The following is a 20928-nucleotide window of genomic DNA, read 5'->3' as shown; positions in this document are numbered from 1 at the left end:
TTGTCAAGTTGTGACACAAACTCCTCTTCTCCCCAATTCTATTCAATACTTCCTCATTAGTTATGTGATCTACCCATATAATCTTCAGCATTCTTCTGTAGCACCACATTTCGAAAGCTTCTATTCTCTTCTTGTCCAAACTATTTATCGTCCATGTTTCACTTCCATACATGGCCACACTATATACAAATACTTTCAGAAACGACTTCCTGACACTTAAATATGTACTCGATGTTAACAAATTTCTCTTCTTCAGAAACGCTTTCCTTGCCATTGCCAATCTACATTTTATATCCTCTCTACTTCGACCATCATCAGTTATTTTGCTCCCCAAACAGCAAACCTCCTTTACTACTTTAAGTGTCTCATTTCCTAATCTAATTCCCTCAGCATCACCCGACTTAATTCGACTTCATTCCATTATCCTCGTTTTCCTTTTGTTGATGTTCATCTTATATCCTCATTTCAAGACACTGTCCATTCCGTTCAACTGCTCTTCCAAGTCCTTTGCAGTCTCTGACAGAATTACAATGTCATCGTCGAACCTCAACATTTTTACTTCTTCTCCATGAATTTTATTACCTACTCCGAATTTTTCTTTTGTTTCCTTTACCGCATGCTCAATATACAGATTGAATAACATCGGGGAGAGGCTACAACCCTGTCTCACTCCTTTCCCAACCACTGCTTCCCTTTCATGCCCCTCGACTCTTATAACTGCCATCTGGTTTCTGTACAAATTGTAAATAGCCTTTCGCTCCCTGTATTTTACCCCTGCCACCTTTAGAATTTGAAAGAGAGTATTCCAGTCAACATTGTCAAAAGCTTTCTGAGATGGCTCTGAGCACTATGGGACTCAACTGCTGTCGTCATTAGTCCCCTAGAACTTAGAACTACTTAAACCTAACTAACCTAAGGACATCACACACATCCATGCCCGAGGCAGGATTCGAACCTGCGACCGTAGCAGTCGCACGGTTCCGGACTGCGCGCCTAGAACCGCGAGACCACCGCGGCCGGCTCAAAAGCTTTCTCTAAGTCTACAAATGCTACAAATGTAGGTTTGCCTTTCCTTAATCTATTTTCTAAGATAAGTCGTAGGGTCAGTATTGCCTCACGTGTTCCAACATTTCTGCGGAAACCAAACTGATCTTCGCCGAGGACAGCTTCTACCAGTTTTTCCATTCGTCTGTAAAGAATTCGCGTTAGTATTTTGCAGCTGTGACTTATTAAACTGATAGTTCGGTAATTTTCACATCTATCAACACCTGCTTTCTTTGGGATTGGAATTATTATATTCTTCTTGAAGTCTGAGGGTATTTCGCCTGACTCATACGTCTTGCTCACCAGATGCGTGTTTGGCGCCGTGCAGGTGAGCGACACAATCAGGACTGCATACGACCGAGGCACACAGGGCCAACACCCGGCATCATGGTGTGGGGAGCGATCTCCTACACTGGCCGTACACCACTGGTGATCGTCGAGGGGACACTGAATAGTGCACGGTACATCCAAACCGTCATCGAACCCATCGTTCTACCATTCCTAGACCGGCAAGGGAACTTGCTGTTCCAACAGGACAATGCACGTCCGCATGTATCCCGTGCCACCCAACGTGCTCTAGAAGGTGTAAGTCAACTACCCTGGCCAGCAAGATCTCCGGATCTGTCCCCCATTGAGCATGTTTCGGACTGGATGAAGCGTCGTCTCACGCGGTCTGCAGGTCCAGCACGAACGCTGGTCCAACTGAGGCGCCAGGTGGAAATGGCATGGCAAGCCGTTCCACAGGACTGCATCCAGCACCTCTACGATCGTCTCCATGGGAGAATAGCAGCCTGCATTGCTGCGAAAGGTGGATATACACTGTACTAGTGCCGACATTGTGCATGCTCTGTTGCCTGTGTCTATGTGCCTGTGGTTCTGTCAGTGTGATCATGTGATGTATCTGACCCCAGGAATGTGTCAATAAAGTTTCCCCTTCCTGGGACAATGAATTCACGGTGTTCTTATTTCAATTTCCAGGAGTGTATCTTCCTCTTCCATTTCCATAATATTGTCCCCAAGTACGTCGCCCTTGTATAGACCCCCTATATAATCCTTCCACCTTTCTGCTTTCCCTTTTTTGCTTAGAACTGGGTTTCCATCTGAGCTCTTGATATTCATACAAGTGGTTCTCTTTTCTCCAAAGGTCTCTTTAATTTTCCTGTATGCAGTATCTATTCTTACCCCTAGTGTGATAAGCCTCTACATCCTTACATTTGTCCTCTAGCCATCCCTGCTTAGCCATTTTGCACTTCCTGTCAATCTCATTTTTGAGACGTTTGTATTCCTTTTTGCCTGCTTCCTTTACCGCATTTTTATATTTTCTCCTTTCATCAATTAAATTCAATATTTCTTCTGTTACCCAAGGATTTCTACTAACCATCATCTTTTTACCTACTTGATCCTCTGCTGCCTTCACTACTTCATCCCTCAGAGCTACCCATTCTTCTTCTACTGTATTTCTTTCCCCCATTCCTGTCAATTGTTCCCTTATGCTCTCCCTGAAACTCTGTACAACCTCTGGTTCTTTCAGTTTATCCAGGTCCCATCTCCTTAAATTCCCACCTTTTTGCAGTTTCTTCAATTTTAATCTACAGTTCATAACCAATAGATTGTGGTCAGAGTCCACATCTGCCCCTGGAAATGTCTTACAATTTAAAACCTGGTTCCTAAATCTCTGTCTTACCATTATATAATCTATCTGATACCTTCTAGTATCTCCAGGATTCTTCCATATATACAACCTTCTTTTATGATTCTTGAACCAAGTGTTAGCTATGATTAAGTTATGCTCTGTGCAAAATTCTACCAGACGGCTTCCTCTTTCATTTCTCTCCCCCAGTCCACATTCACCCACTATGTTTCCTTCTCTCCCTTTTCCTACTACCGAATTCCAGTTACCCATGACTATTAAATTTTCGTCTCCCTTCACTACCTGAATAATTTCTTTTATCTCATCATACATTTCATCAATTTCTTCATCATCTGCAGAGCTAGTTGGCATATAAACTTGTACTACTGCAGTAGGCATGGGCTTCGTGTCTATCTTGGCCACAAATTGCGTTCACTATGCTGTTGGTAGTAGCTTACCTGCACTCCTATTTTTTTATTCATTATTAAACCTACTCCTGCATTACCCCTATTTAATTTTGTATTTATAACCCTGTATTCGCCTGACCAAAAGTCTTGTTCCTCCTGCCACCGAACTTCACTAATTCCCACTATATCTAACTTCAACCTATCCATTTCGCTTTTTAAATTTTCTAACCTACCTGCCCGATTAAGGGATCTGACATTCCACGCTCCGATCCGTAGAACGCCAGTTTTCTTTTTCCTGATAACGACGTCCTCTTGAGTAGTCCCCGCCCGGAGATCCGAATGGGGGACTATCTTACCTCCGGAATATTTTACCCAAGAGGACGCCATCATCATTTAACCATACAGTAAAGCTGCATGCCCTCGGGAAAAATTACGGCTGTAATTTCCCCTTGCTTTCAGCCGTTCGCAGTAACAGCACAGCAAGGCCGTTTTGGTTAGTCTTGCAAGGCCAGGTCAGTCAATCATCCAGACTGTTGCCCCTGCAACTACTGAAAAGGCTGCTGCCCCTCTTCAGGAACCACACGTTTGTCTGGCCTCTTAACAGATACCCCTCCGTTGTGGTTGCACCTACGGTACGGCCATCTGTATCGCTGAGGCACGCAAGCCTCCCCACCAACGGCAAGGTCCATGGTTCATGGGGCGAGGTAGTATTCTAATTGTAAGGCGATAATTCATAAATACAGTTTCCCTGTTTAACAACGTATTTCTATTATATACGCTATATATGTCCGTCTGAACGTTCGTCAGAAAATAGTGTAAAAATTTGAAATAAATCGGTCAAGAACTTTTCAAGATGTTTGGTTACAGCTATTTCCCCTTTATGTATTACATATATTTAAAGGAAGTTAAATAAAAACATGCAATAATCGAAAGCAATGTTGCGTCAAAATTTCGAAGCAATCGGTGAAGGACTTTCAAAGATAAGATACTGACCAAACGTTTACATTTTTATACAGATTTCCCCTTTGGTTATTACATATATATTTATATATTATATGTCGCCTTCCAGTAGGTGTATAAAAACACGCGCATATTCGAATGAAGCGTTGTGTCAAAATTTGAAAGCAATCGGTGAAGAAATTTCGATGGCTTTGCCGCAGTGGTAGTATCAGTTCCCATCACCGAGGTAAAGCGCTGCCGGGCTTGGCGAGCACTTGGATGGGTCAACGTCCGGGTCTGCCAAGTACTATTGGCAAGCAGGGTGCACTCAGCCCTTTGAGGCCAATTTATACGCGTTTACATATACACCATATGGCGCCCTGGTAGATATGTAAAAACACTCGCGTATTCGATCGCAGCATTGTGTTGGCTAATTGACGAGCTATATATATATATATATATATATATATATATATATATATATATATAACGCTCTGGTAGGCATGTAAAAACATGTGCGTATTCGATTGAAGCATTGTGTTAAAATTTCAAAGAAATCGGTGAAGAACTTTCGGAGATCTAAGATTTTGACCAAAGGAACATGAGGTTTTTCTAATGAAGTATCCTGGCGTTCCAGTAGGTATATAAAAACACGCACGTATTAAGATGCAACACTGAGTCAAAATTTCAGAGCAATCGGTGAAGAACGTTCGGAGATATACTATTCTAAACAAACGAACATATACATTTTTGTATGTATGTACTATATTAGACCTTTTCATATTTTGGAAATAACTTTAGCGAAAGATTTCGTTGTGCTAATTAAAAATAAGAAATATGATGCGAGATAGCAGATTCAAGCCGAGTCGATGAAAGTCCTACAACCTACAGTGCACGTCAATATGACTCGAGCAAATCGGCCGTGAGTGGCATCGAGAAAGGCGATTGCAGTTGCAGCCAACCGAAACTAAATATAGCAACCATTGCCAGTAACCTCTGACTACATACATGCTGGTTATTTACCTTTCCTCAGAACGTGAGAATATAATAACTTTATACTATTTTGAGCAATCTGTCTTTGAGTAAATATTTGTACTGCAAAGAATTATTTCAATGTTTTAAAGATTGTGCGAAAAATAATACTTTCAGAAAATTTATAATCACATAGCGACATTTACACAGGAAAGATGTATTATCTGATATACTTAACGCTTATGTAAACTGAAGAAAATATCGTATGGAGAAGAAAATTTGTGGTCGATGGCATCGAAAAATGGTTACCACATTGGTGGGTAGTGGACAGTTGATGTTAGCGATTCTCTTGATACGATTTTGTGAGAATGAAGTGCTGATAGATCAGCGGTGAACCTGCCACGTTATTGGAAAAATTCTTCTGGTTTACTAGGCTGTGGGATTTAGAAACATACCAGATGGTGTTGGATTTTGAAATATTTTCAACGTTCGTAGGGCCATCATTCGAGATCATGGGGACTTTGATTTCTTAGAGGGAGCTTTTGACTGAGAAATACTTCGACGAAGTTAGGCCTTTGAAGCTGGAATATGACAGGAAACGGAACGTTCAAGCATTGATCAGAAGCCATCTGAACTACATACACTTACAGTGTGTTACAGTGTTTGAAGATTCAATTAATACAGTGTATTTTAATGAACAGAATGCCACCGTCACTGTATGTTGTTCAAAACAAGCATTGCTTTCCCGAGACTTGACTACCTTATTAGATTTCAGTGGACTAACATCTCCTCTGTGGGTGCCTTAGACACCCACTAAACAACAGATCCATAAATATATTTTAGAGTCCAAGCACAGGAGCAGCATCGCAACGCGCATTTTTTAAGTTGTATATGTATTTTGACCTCTTGATAATGTCAGTAGAAGCTAAAACCAGCTGACAGTGACAAACTAATAAATACAGCTTATTTAAGAAAAAACTACGTCGCTTAATAATACCATCAGTAATTCGTGTCTACTTATACGACGAGGATGTCCAGAAAAGGCTCCTCTTCAAAACGTATATTGTCTCACCCCGTATTCTGATGCAATGTCACCCGAAATGGATCCATAGTCGCATTTTATATACAATACCATTTTAATGTCTGCTCTGTAAGGTGTGGGATGTTTTTACAAGACACGGCCGGAATTGTTAATGTAATTGTAGTCCAAGCAGTCATTGACCCATCCTAGACGTGTGGCTGATATCTCGTATGAGTACGTCATGACAACCAATTACGGTATTAGGCTGGCGGTATGAGGAGACCAGTTTGTAAGTCAACGATCTCCTTAGGAAGACTTGAAAACAAAAACGCCACATATCAGTTCTGTTTGAAGGTACTGATTGTCTGAAACAAATGATTTACATGGTTATTCAGGACCTCACCGAAAACCTTTTTTAATTGTGAAGCGTATTCTCTTTTACCAGTCGTTTAGGAACTGTGAGCGTGAAATGTCCTCAAGATTTTGAGAATGAATAACAATAATTGTACGCAAACTACATTTCATTAATCACAAATGGTTCAAAATGTCTCTGAACACAACGGGACTTTTGTGGTCATCAGTTCCCTAGAACTTAGAACTTCTTAAACCTAGCTAACCTAAGTACATCACACACACCCATGCCCGAGGCAGGATGCGGTTGAGCGGTTCCAGATTGAAGTGCGTAGAACCGCTCGGCCACAGCGGCAGGCCTATTAATCATATGTCTGAATAAAAAGAGAACGTAGTGCGTTTTGCTCTGTGCTCATTTTTGCTTCATTTCTTCACAGTAATGAGCACTGAACTTTACGAAACGTACCAGGATTCTGCCGCATGGAGTAAGAAACAATCGCCAGGCTGAATATCAAAGGCTTGTCTACTTAACTGTGCGATTACTACTACACATGAACTGCCACTTTGATGTTTGCATACATCTCCATCTGAATAATTCACATGATCTAGTCACATGATTATGTACAGCCATACTATCTAATGTTTTTCATTAATGCTTTCCCAACAAGTGAGCTTCGCGACATTTGTCGATGAGAGATGAACTTAAGAAATTGTGTAATAGTGAAAACTGGAGATAATACGCAGCAAAATTACTCTTGAGAAGTTTAACCAAAGCTTGTGTCGCTGGTGCAGACACGATGTTTGCGCAAACTATGTTACTTGAGGACCAATAAAGGTTCAAAACAATAGTGCGCAAATAAATGTTCTTTCCTTACTCCGAGAGTTGTTCGTTATCGAGAGTTCCATGCTTATCTCCACAATGTTATCTGATAACAAAGTACTTCTCCACTTCAAAAATGTCTTACTATTTTTTAAAAATTTCTTCCGTGTCTCAGTATCGCGTGGTGGTTTAAGATACGTAAACTGTTTATCGGCAGCAAATAAAAAAGTCTATGAATTAACTGTGATATGATTCTGTTTCAAATTATCGCAGACACTCAACTGATGTAGAGCATAGTCATCGCGAGCGGCTGTTAAGAACATATTGCGTAATGCACGTTGGAAAACAGTACACATCAATAAATAGTTTGAGATATTGAAAAGTTCTTAATTTTATAATTAACTTTTAATGTACAAGCGCCTAGCACAATATTGCATTAATATAACCCGGAAAATTTTTCCCATAGCCTATAAACTGCTGATCGTTCTCGTTTGACGATGTTCATGTATCTCACAGAACATAAAGTATTAATTAAGCAACAGTTGGTGTCTTAAGAAATGATTGTACAGTTATAGAGAGAAGAGGCAATTGTTTAACGAAATTACTTAGGGAAACAGCAAAGGATGTTAGAAAGCGTGAAAAAAATTAGAAGAAAAACAGAACAACTGCAAAATAGGACACGATAGGTAGTTCCAAGGAAACATTAACCGTAAAATAATAGAAAATGCTGAATTAAGCAAAACTGTTCCGAAATGCTTCGAGATAGTGACAGAAGATATAGTGAAAGTTTGATAAGAGAAATAACAGATCATTACAAGTATGATATGCATCCGATGGTCTCGTCGAGTTGTTGTTTCCATTTTATGCACAAAAGTTGGCCGACAGACTCAGCCGTCTTCTTTACGCGTTGCTCAGATTTTTGCAATTTAGAAGTGCTGCCGTCTTAGGCGGCTGCTGGACTTCCTTCATTTATAGATTTTAACGTATTTTTATTTCATTTTTCTTTATTAAGACATTTGGGCTGTTGTCGCCCTTTAAGCTTAATATGGTGATTGCTGCTGGTTTCTCTTTGATTTCTTGTTATGGCTCTTGGAACTCTCACTCTGTGCAATTCTCGAGGTTCGACTGTTCCAGCATATTCTAGGCGTCTGGTTGTATTTCTTAATCGTTACAATTTTTCCAACAATTTCGAGTTTTTTCCTGTGTTTGTCGTGTGACTGTTGGCATATTGAGTTCAACATGTAAGTAGTTTATTCTAGTCCACCGGGGAGCTTTGACCATTATTCTGAAACATCGGTTTTGGACTCTTTGCAGCACTTGCTGGTTTGTGTTGCAAGTTGTTCCCCAAGATGAACAACCGTATAATAGAGCTGGTAATGTAGTTGTTACATACAGTATTAATTTTGTTCGGATTCCCATGTCAGTGCTGGACAAAAGTGGGAATAGTGTACGTATTAGTTTCATCATTTTCTCTTTTTTATGTGCGACGTGTGTTTTAAAGGTTAGCTTATTGTCCAACATTACTCCAAGATATTGGACCTGATTGTCCAATTTATATGTATTCTATTTATTAGTAATCTGTAGCGAAGGTCTTGCTTTTTCCTCGTAAACATTGTTATTTGTGTTTTTTCTGCGTTTAATTTGACATGGTTTTCGCGTGCCCATTCTTGTGTGGTGTTTAGTTGTCTTTGCATCCTCGTTATCGAAGCGGTCGTTCTAGAACTACTTGCAAGTAAGGCGGTGCCGTCTGCAAATTGAGCCAATACTACGTTGGGTAACAAAGGTATGTCGTTAACATTATGAACAGTGTCGGCGATAATACCGGTCCTTGAGGGATGCCTGGTTCCAACGCTTTTATGCTTGATCGTTGTTTGTCAATTTTTGCAAAGAATTTCCTATGTGAGAGAAAGTGATCTATGATTTTTATGTAGGGGCCTGGAATGCAATTTAGGTTTTGTAGTTTTACGATAAAGCGATCTTTCCAGACTTTATCATAAGCTTTCTCTGCACCCAGGAAAGCTGCTGCAGTGTAATAGCCATTATTCATACTATATGCGATATTTTCTAATATGCATATGAGTTGCGCATCTGTCGATGTTGTGGTCTGGAATGCAGAATGTTCGGATCGAATGACGTCATTCTCAACAAGTGGTTGTTTTAGCCTTTACAGGATTACTCATTCGAAAACTTTGGATAAGGCTGGAAGGAGGCTAACAGGTCGGTGGTTCTGGTACAGTTTTAAATCTTTACTCGGTTTTGGTACTGGTACAATTTAGATGTTTCCATTGCGTCAGGATATATGCATGTCTGAGACATCCACTGAAAATTCGTTTTAGCAGCACTATCGGATTTTTTGGTAGTTGTTTTAATTGCTCATTTGCTACGCCATCTGGGACTGGGGCTAATTTTATGCCCCAATTCCTAATTATTTTTCGAATCTCAGTCGGGGTCGTCAGTAGTGGCACTTGTTCGCTCTGTGTGATTCTGAAGTTTCCCGCTCTTTGCCTTGTTCTATGGTCTTCAGAGTCTTGGTTTTCGTTGTTGAGGATATCGATAGCGTTTTGTGCTCCGTAAGCCTCTGCAAATATTTCCTCTTTAAATAACGGATCGAAAACTAAGCCAGCTGGTCCCTCGATAGCAGTCTTCGATGGTTTTTCTTCACGAAAAAATCTTACAATATTCCAGTCCTCTCTGCTTTGTAGAAGGAATTGGTCCATTCTGTCTTCCCACTTTTCGATTCTCCACTCAATTGCGCGACGGTGTAGTTTTCGGGATAATAGTCGCAGTTCTCTGTGGTCGGCAGGGTTTCGAAATTTGTACCATCCTTCTCGCACTCTGTTCTTTAAGATCTTCAAATCTTGAAGGAAAGGAGAAAAGTTTTCATGGTGACGGTTTTCGCTTGTCGATGTTATCGTGGTTCGTCTGTGCGCTGTTTAAATTTTATTTGTGAGTGTGGTTATGGCTTCGTCTATTTATTGTCTATTATTTAAGTCTAGCGTTGGTCGTATACTATTATTGAGGTGCGGGTTATATTGGTCCAAGTTTGTATTTTTCAGTGCTGGAATTGTGGTTCAACTGCTTTCGTCGATACACCTTTAACTGTGTCGTGGTCTGATGTTAAATCGTTGATTATTGTTAGTCTTCGGTTTATCATAATTATGTCAAGGACATCTGGTCTATGGGGGTGTGCTGTCGGGAAGTGAGTCTGTTCTTCCGGTGGACTCGCATTCGGGAGGACGACGGTTCAATCCCGTCTCCGGCCATCCTGATTTAGGTTTTCCGTGATTTCCCTAAATCGCTTCAGGCAAATGCCGGGATGGTCCCTTTCAAACAGGGCACGGCCGACTTCCTTCCCCATCCTTTCCTCACCCGAGCTTGCGCTCCGTCTCTAATGACCTCGTTGTCGACGGGACGTTAAACACTAATCTCCTCCTCCTCCGTTCTTCCGGGCCTAGAGTAATGCATTGGAGTTGTTGTTCCATTACAAGTAATTTTGTTCCCTAGGTGTTGGTTCTCCGCGAGTTCTAGGCATAATGTTTAGCATTTAGGTTTCCCCCTAACATAATTTTGTCATATGCATCAAAAATGTGAAATAAGTCTTCTTCAGTTAGTTGTTGATTGGGGCTGAGATATGCAGCAACAAATGTTATTCTTCCATGTGCTGTTTCAATCTCCACTGCTGTTCTTTCTAAGTTCGTTAACTACGGTGCCGTTTCTGTTTGGTGTGTAAGTGTGTTTCATAAGAACACAACACTTCCCCTCTCCGTCTGCTTGCCCTATCTGCTCTACAAGCTGTGGTGTTCTTTAATCTAAATCTTCACGTTTGCCTCAGATGGGTTTCCTTTACAAGTAGTATGTCAATATTCTGTCTTGTTATAAAATCTACAAGTTCTGTTTTTTGTTTGGTAATTCCGTTTGCATTCCATGTACAAAATGTTGGGATTTGGCGTGTGGCATGCCTATTGACCATTTCTAGGTGCGAAAAATTTTAATATTCCCTGTAGTATGACCATAATTTTTGATGTTATGTCTGGTGCATTAATAAAAGAGAGATACAGTTAGCGATAAAAATATCTTAGTTTACAAAAAGAAATTTTGGAACGTATTAAATGCCAACATACTATATGTTGTAGTTACAGAGTAACTTGTCCGTATACGTTCTGACGTAGGGAAATCCTCTCCACCACCAATCAAAAACAAAGAAGAGCAAACGCACATTTTCGGAAGAATATCTACATTTTAATTATATTTTATTTTTCTCTATAAAAATTTTAAATTAATGTAAAAATTTTTCGTTTTATGGTCCACTCAAAATGATTATTCATATGTTATTACCTAAAAATTGTTTTATTAAAAAGAATATTCGCCATTAATATATACGGCGAAATAATGACAGATGCACAATTGTTATAGGTAGAGGGCACTTTTTACTGTTACCAATCAGGTTACTCTTAAATACTGCGATATAATGTTTTAACAGATTGAAATTTACTTTACTTATGACAGTGAACTGTGTGTTCTGTACGGACAAGTTACTCTGTAACTACAACATATGGTATGTTGGCATTTAATACGTTCCAAAATTTCTTTTTGTAAACTAAGATATTTTTATCGCTAACTGTATCTCTCTTATTAATTACATTTTTAACATTGTCTAACAGATCTGAAGATGGGCAGCTAGTCCGAAACCGGTTATTGAGAATAAAGACTAGCGATCGAAGACTGAAACGCCATATTTTACTTAATGAACGATCGCGGACCTCCCAGTGAGACAACCATGTCTTGTTTTGATAAACTTGTGCCTAGTCAGGCTGTGGGAGATGTGAAAACATATTTTAAAGCTAAGCTTAATATAGTGAAAGCTAATTTAAAAATACATTTCAATAAGAACTGTTTGCAATTAGGTGTTGTACCGAAGTACGCAAGGGTAAAGATAAATAACAGCAGTATCTCAGCCACAAAAGTTAAGAAGAGAGCAGAACAGTCATGGATTAGATAGGAGATCAAATCAGGGTACATCGAGAAAGACAAACTCAATAAGCTTACGTACGATTTACATATGAAGTTAGGTAACCTATTGTCGCCACTGCAGTTTAGACAAGTTGAATATGAGATTGAAGCAAGAATCCAGGTACATAGGGACGAAATCATAAAAAGACACAATAAGAAAATTACTAATCTGTGTAGAGCAATAGCAAAGGCAGAGAGGGAAACAGATAAAATACAGTATGTACATAAGTTTTATGACAGAACAGTTAACCTAACAGATAGTGTCTTTTCTAAAGAAGAGCAGAAGCTTTTGGATAAGGGGATTAAGCATAATCCGCGAACGAACTTGCAAGAACGAGACATCAAGAGAATGATCGCAGAAGTTAAGGTAGCATGTAGGGATGCTAAGTTAACTAAATTCCAGGAGACATGTATCGCCATCAAAGCCAAAGAGGCAATTGAATGCCAGAAAACTTTACATAACGGTAAATATAGTGAGATGAGGTTAGTGAAAGAAATTAACTTAAAACTGGATTCTAACAACGCAATCGTGATTAAGTCAGATAAGGGCAGTACCTCAGTTGTCATTTACGAAAAGGAATATATAGATAAGACAATGCGGTTTTTTCAGGAAAATGGAATTAAAGAAGTCAAAAAAGATTTAACAAAGAAGTTTCAGACAGATTTAAAGGCAAGGATAGAAGCAATACAATTTTTATTCACGCCAAATGAAAAAGCTAGATTAGTAAAGATGAATCCAAGAACACCAGAAGCAAGAGCGCAAATAAAATTGCACAAGGAGAATAAACCAATGCGTGTTATTTGCAATGGGAAGGAAGCCGTTAATGAGCTCTTGAATAGGGCTTTGTACCGTAAGTTAAAATCGGCGTATAAATACGAGCAAGTTTACAACGTAAAAAATAGTGTGTGTTTAGCGAACGAAGTGAAGGACATTGCAATCCCAGAGGATGCAGTCCTAGCCTCATTGGACGTCGTGAACCTCTACACTAATATACCAATACCGGACACTTTGCAAATTATAAGGAAAAACCTGATAAAAAATAAGTCAATGAGCATGGGTGAAATCGTCGAACTCGTAGATATGCTAGAGTTCACACTGAGTTTTAATAGTTTTATTTTTAACGATAAAGTTTTTATTCAGGATGAAGGTTTAGCAATGGGTAACAGTCTATCAGGTATTTTAGCTGAAATTTTTATGAATGACTTTGAGAACAAAGTTTTTAGCTCTTTTCCAGAAATTAAGGAGAAGTTAATTTATTACAGACGGTATGTTGACGACACTATTTTATTATTCAAAGGGGAAAAAGAAGACGTAGAGGAAATGACTAAAGTTTTAAACGAGCAGCATCCAAAAATCCAATTCACACTAGAAATGGAAAACAATGGGGCCATTAACTATTTAGATTTGACTGTCAGAAAGGAGGGAGGAAGGCACGTTTTCGGCGTCTATAGAAAAGACACTTGCTCCGACAACATCATAGTAGCGACGTCGCACCACCCGGCACAGCATAAAAGAGCGTACTTTTATGCAATGTGCAACAGAGCCCTCAGATTGCCACTACAGGAAGATGAGTTGCAGAAAGAACTGGATATTATTAAGCAAGTAGCAGCAGCTAACGGATACAGGACACAAGAAGTTACACGTATGTTTAACAAAATCAAAAACAGGTCCGCGGGCATCAGTAGCGATTTTAGGAAATTTAAAGTTAAGAAGAAGTTTGTCACCCTGACATACAAAGGGCGTGTGTCGGAAAGAATTGCTAAATGCTTTCCAAAAAACATCGCAGTGGCATTTCAGAACCAAGGGCAAATGGCACACAGATTAAGACATAAACCAGCAACGACGAAACAAATGAAATACAATAAATCCGGAGTGTATAAGATTAAATGTGCTGAATGTGACAGTTATTATATAGGACAAACAGGGCGGAATTTTGAAATTCGATACAGGGAACATTGCAGTCATAACAATCGAACAGCATTTGGAACACATGTAAAAGAGAGTAGACATGAAGTGAGTAATATAAATGATCAAATGGAGGTGCTACATAAAGCTCCAAAAAGTCTCTATCTCAACGTGCTCGAAGAGATTGAAATATACGCACATCACAATAAAACCCCAGACCTACTACTTAATGAGCAAAGTGATTTTATGCACAGGAATTATTATGAGATTTTTAAAGACCTGTTTTAGGCTTCCTCTTGAATGCAACAGCACGCCCCAGTAAGAAACAGCTACAGCGGAACGGCCCTCAGCGTACTGGCGGCGAGGTGAATTGGGCGCGGCGCAAGACGACTCGGCGTGGCGTTGTATACGTTCTGACGTAGGGAAATCCACTCCACCACCAATCAAAAACAAAGAAGAGCAAACGCACATTTTCGGAAGAATATCTACATTTTAATTATATTTTATTTTTATCTATAAAAATTTTAAATTAATGTAAAAATTTTTCGTTTTATGGTCCACTCAAAATGTATATTCATATGTTATTACCTAAAAATTGTTTTATTAAAAAGAATATTCGCCATTAATATATACGGCGAAATAATGACAGATGCACAATTGTTATAGGTAGAGGGCACTTTTTACTGTTACCAATCAGGTTACTCTTAAATACTGCGATATAATGTTTTAACAGATTGAAATTTACTTTACTTATGACAGTGAACTGTGTGTTCTGTACGGACAAGTTACTCTGTAACTGCAACATATGGTATGTTGGCATTTAATACGTTCCAAAATTTCTTTTTGTAAACTAAGATATTTTTATCGCTAACTGTATCTCTCTTATTAATTACATTTTTAACATTGTCTAACTAATCTGAAGATGGGCAGCTAGCCCGAAACCGGTTATTGAGAATAAAGACTAGCGATCGAAGACTGAAACGCCATATTTTACTTAATGAACGATCGCGGACCTCCCAGTGAGACAACCATGTCTTGTTTTGATGTACAAAGAATACTTTTTATCTTTGTCGAGGGGCGCGAAAGACACTGGATGGCGTGCTTCCATGGGAATCTATCGATCTTGCCAGATATTGGAGCAGCTTAGGCTGAATAAATGGGTTCTCCGTTTCTGTCCCATCCTCTTTCTCAGACGTTTTTGATTTTGACTACATCGCCCGTTCAATTTGATGATCTGAATATCCGTACCTTCGCAACATAATTCTTTGGCGAGGCTCTCCTTGTCTGAAAGTGTTCCATATCTGTTGACCTTTGTATTTAGCTCCGAACTTCTAGGTGACAGCTGGTGAGGTCTCGAGGAGGAAAGATAGCCAATGGGCGTACGTTTCCATTGTTACCTAGGGATCCGTCTGTTTCTCTCTTTCACTTTCTTTTTCAAGTTCCATCGTCAATTTTATGTTACGATGCATAAAGGTCATATTACGAATACGAAAACAAGAAAACAGGAATATGCGTTGGGTAGATACCAGATTTTAGCATTTGAGAGGACAAATGACACAGAAAGTAACAACAGACATTGTATAAGAATGTCGCTGGTTGTTCTGTTTGCCAACCTGGTGGATTCCAATAACTGGTAGCGGAAGGAACTACAATTGGCATTCATGTGTTTCAACAGTATACCTTATTTTAGAAAGACTTGATACTTCTTTAAAGTCAGTACCGCCATTAGACTATTGTTTATTTACAGTGTTACATTTACACTTTACTCAATCATGATTTCGGCTTCAAAGGGCCATTATCAAGTGTTTTAAGTGTTATAAATGCCTAAGATGGCATACTGTCGTATTAAAATACACCATTAGACACATTGTCTAAGAGTCGATATTTCTGGCAGAGCCTACTGCTTTGTTTCATTACTGAGGTCAAGATGGCGTACTCAGTATCAGTTTTGGTAACCAAAGATATTGCTAATTGATGCTACGTTGCAATAACAGCAAGGCAATTCGTCTCAGTATTAATTTTTTGTGCCATACAGTACGAACAGTCGTTTGATGAGCCTGTAAAAGCTACTCTATCCCGTGCAAGCCTCCTCGTCTCTGCAAAACAACGGCAACCTTCTTACTGTAGTCAGGCTTTGGTCACCTTCTATAGGTTTTAACTACCCCACTTTCTTCCTTTTCTAAATTGAAGATTCCCTTATGTAACTGGATCCAGCCTTTCAAAAAAACCATCCTTTTGAACCATAAATCCCTTTTCTCCTTACTTCGATTCAGTGCCTCCTCATTAGTTCTCCGATCTGCCCATCTAATCTTCAGAATTCTTCTGTATCGCACATCCCAAACGTTTCTATTCTCTTTCTGTCTGAGCTCTTTATCGTCCACATTTCGCTTATGTTGAAGGCTACACTCCAGTCAAACAGCCGACCGTTGTGGCCGAGCGGTTCTAGGCGCTATAGTCTGGAACCGCGCGACCGCTACGGTCGCAGGTTCGAATCCTGCATCGGGCATGGATGTGTGTGATGTCCTTAGATTAGTTAGGGGGACTGATGACCTCAGATGTTAAGTCCCATAGTGCTCAGAGCCATTTGAACCATTTTTCAACCAGACAAACATACTGACGCAAAAAAATCACAGCACCGAGAGTGAGCTATGCTACGTAAAAGAATGTCGGTAGAAATGTTTCTACATCTGTAAGATGATGTGTGTTCAAATTTCAAGTCAGTTGCATAAGAGTGGCACTTATAGCGATTTTTTTTCCACCAGCGCACTTGCAGTAAAGATTTCCTAACACTTAGACTGTCAACAAAATTCCCTGTTTTAGACACTCTTCGCTTGTTATCCTAAGTTAGCGTTTTATACGCTTTTCGTCATTTGAATCCAGTATCTTTTGTGTTACCCAAGGATTTCTACTTTGCCTATTGGATCCTCTGCTCTTCACTATGTCATCTCTCAGAACTATCCACTCCTCTTCTATCGTATTCCTTTCTGCGGTTTCAATTAGTCGTTGCCTAATGTTCCCTTTGAAATTCGCAAGAGCGTCTCGTTCTTTTAACTTATCCAAGTCTCATCTCTTTCATTTCTTATCTTTTTGCAGTTTTATCAGTTTATCTACAGTCCGTAACCAATTACTTATGGTCAGAGTCCACAACTGTCCTGTAAATGTTTTGCAGCCTAAAATCTGGTTCTGAAAACCTGTTGTTGTTGTTGTGGTCTTCAGTCCTGAGACTGGTTTGATGCAGCTCTCCATGCTACTCTATCCTGTGCAAGCTTCTTCATCTCCCAGTACCTACTGCAACCTACATCCTTCTGAATCTGCTTAGTGTATTCATCTCTTGGTCTCCCTCTACGATTTTTACCCTCCACGCTGCCATCCAATGCTAAATTTGTGATCCCTTGATGCCTCAAAACATGTCCTACCAACCGATCCCTTCTTCTAGTCAAGTTGTGCCACAAACTTCTCTTCTCCCCAATCCTATTCACTACCTCCTCATTAGTTATGTGATCTACCCAACTTACCTTCAGTATTCTTCTGTAGCACCACATTTCGAAAGCTTCTATTCTCTTCTTGTCCAAACTAGTTATCGTCCAAGTTTCACTTCCATACATGGCTACACTCCATACAAATACTTTCGAAACGACTTCCTGACACTTAAATCTATACTCGACGTTAACAAATTTCTCTTCTTCAGAAACGCTTTCCTTGCCATTGCCAGTCTACATTTTATATCCTCTTTACTTCGACCATCATCAGTTATTTTACTCCCTAAATAGCAAAACTCCTTTACTACCTTAAGTGTCTCATTTCCTAATTTAATTCCCTCAGCATCACCCGATTTAATTTGACTACATTCCATTATCCTCGTTTTGCTTTTGTGGATGTTCATCTTATATCCTCCTTTCAAGACACTGTCCATTCCGTTCAACTGCTCTTCCAAGTCCTTTGCTGTCTCTGACAGAATTACAATGTCATCGGCTAACCTCAAAGTTTTTACTTCTTCTCCATGAATTTTAATACCTACTCCGAATTTTTCGTTTCCTTTACTGCTTGCTCAATATACAGATTGAGTAACCTCGGGGAGAGGCTACAACCCTGTCTCACTCCTTTCCCAACCACTGCTTCCCTTTTATGCCCCTCGACTCTTATAACTGCCACCTGGTTTCTGTACCAATTGTAAATAGCCTTTCGCTCCCTGTATTTTACCCCTGCCACCTTCAGAATTTGAAAGAGAGTATTCCGGTTAACATTGTCAAAAGCTTTCTCTAAGTCTACAAATGCTAGAAACGTAGGTTTGCCTTTTCTTAATCTTTCTTCTAAGATAAGTCGTAAGGTTAGTATTGCCTCACGTGTTCCAACATTTCTACGGAATCCAAACTGATCTTCCCCGAGGTCCGCTTCTACCAGTTTTTCCATTCGTCTGTAAAGAATTCGCGTTAGTATTTTGCAGCCATGACTTATTAAACTGATAGTTCGGTAATTCTCACATCTGTCAACACCTGTTTTCTTTGGGATTGGAATTATTATATTCTTCTTGAAGTCTGAGGGTATTTCGCCTGTGTCATACATCTTGCTCACCAGATGGTAGAGTTTTGTCATGACTGGCTCTCCCAAGGCCATCAGTAGTTCTAATGGAATGTTGTCTACTCCCGGGGCCTTGTTTCGACTCAGGTCTTTCAGTGCTCTGTCAAACTCTTCACGCAGTATCTTATCTCCCATTTCATCTTCATCTACATCCTCTTCCCTTTCCATAATATTGTCCTCAAGTACATCGCCCTTGTATAAACCCTCTATATACTCCTTCCACCTTTCTGCCTTCCCTTCTTTGCTTAGAACTGGGTTGCCATCTCCTTAAATTCCCACCTTTTTGCAGTTTCTTCAGTTTCAATCTGCAGTTCATAACCAATAGATTGTGGTCAGAGTCCACATCTGCCCCTGGAAATGTCTTACAATTTAAAACCTGGTTCCTAAATCTCTGTCTTACCATTATATAATCTATCTGATACCTTTTAGTATCTCCAGGATTCTTCCAAGTTTACAACCTTCTTTTATGATTCTTGAACCAAGTGTTAGCTATGATTAAGTTATGCTCTGTGCAAAATTCTACAAGGCGGCTTCCTCTTTCATTTCTTCCCCCCAATCCATATTCACCTACTATGTTTCCTTCTCTCCCTTTTCCTACCGACGAATTCCAGTCACCCATGACTATTAAATTTTCGTCTCCCTTCACTACCTGAATAATTTCTTTTATCTCGTCATACATTTCATCTATTTCTTCATCATCTGCAGAGCTAGTTGGCATATAAACTTGTACTACTGTAGTAGGTATGGGCTTTGTGTCTATCTTGGCCACAATAATGCGTTCACTATGCTGTTTGTAGTAGCTAACCCGCACTCCTATTTTTTTCTTCATTATTAAACCTACTCCTGCATTACCCCTATTTGATTTTGTATTTATAACCCTGTATTCACCTGACCAAAAGTCTTGTTCCTCCTGCCACCGAACTTCACTAATTCCCACTATATCTAACTTTAACCTACCCATTTCCCTTTTTAAATTTTCTAACCTACCTGCCCGATTAAGGGATCTGACATTCCACGCTCCGATCCGTAGAACGCCAGTTTTCTTTCTCCTGATAACGACGTCCTCTTGAGTAGTCCCCGCCCGGAGATCCGAATGGGGGACTATTTTACCTCTGGAATATTTTACCCAAGAGGACGCCATCATCATTTAATCATACAGTAAAGCTGCATGTCCTCGGGAAAAATTACGGCTGTAGTTTCCCCTTGCTTTCAGCCGTTCGCAGTACCAGCACAGCAAGGCCATTTTGGCTAATGTTACAAGGCCAGATCAGTCAATCATCCAGACTGTGGCCCCTGCAACTACTGAAAAGGCTGCTGCCCCTCTTCAGGAACCACATGTTTGTCTGGCCTCTCTACAGATACCCCTCCGTTGTGGTTGCACCTACGGTACGGCCATCTGTATCGCTGAGGCACGCAAGCCTCCCCACCAACGGCAAGGTCCATGGTTCTGAAAACCTGTCATACCATTATATAACGAATCTAAAACTTTTCAAGTGATTCCACGTCTGTTCCACATATACAACCCCTACCTCGTGATTCTTAAACTATGGATTGGGAATGATCAAATCATACTCTGTGCAAAATTCCACAAGGCTGTGTTTTCTTATTCCTATATTACTTATTTGAATGTTTCAGTAAGACAGGTGCAGATTTGTTACGATGTGTACGAACTGATTAAAAAGTAATTTACTATCATTTTAGCAAACTGCTTTTAGTTACGGCAGACTGCAATCTTAAATTTTGCTAGGAGAACGTATCAAGTTGTTCTATGGAGCGATCGGTTTTCTAAATAATGTCGACTACATAATGAGGTAGAAACAATTATTAACGGTAATTCTTCGAATCTGTTGACTGTACAATAAGAAAACATGAATCAAATATGTGAAAGAATGCATCTAAAGAAAATTTAAGCAATTGTTTGTCTCATTCCAACTGATTCTTTCTTTTGTATAGTTTCATGGCATGATTAATCATATGCACTGACGTATTACATCAGTGATTAACAAGACAATTTCCAAACAACAATGACGAAGTTATAACCCTGCAGGTGCACATTCCATCTCACCGTTTGGAGCCATTTTGGAGTATGTACCTCTCTCTGAATAACCAGTTGAACGGTTTCATTGGTTCACCGCCCATAGCTTTGGTCTGTCTGTTATTGCTTACCACTAGCGGTGCCGCTTCAGAGCTACTTTTATGTTGTTTTTTTGTGTTTTTAATTGAGAAACATGTTTTCTCTAACCCATCGTT

Source organism: Schistocerca nitens, chromosome 4 (genome assembly GCF_023898315.1).
Source record: "Schistocerca nitens isolate TAMUIC-IGC-003100 chromosome 4, iqSchNite1.1, whole genome shotgun sequence".
Classification (NCBI taxonomy): domain Eukaryota; kingdom Metazoa; phylum Arthropoda; class Insecta; order Orthoptera; family Acrididae; genus Schistocerca; species Schistocerca nitens.
The sequence above is the reverse complement of the archived record's forward strand: the minus strand, read 5'-3'. Positions refer to the sequence as shown.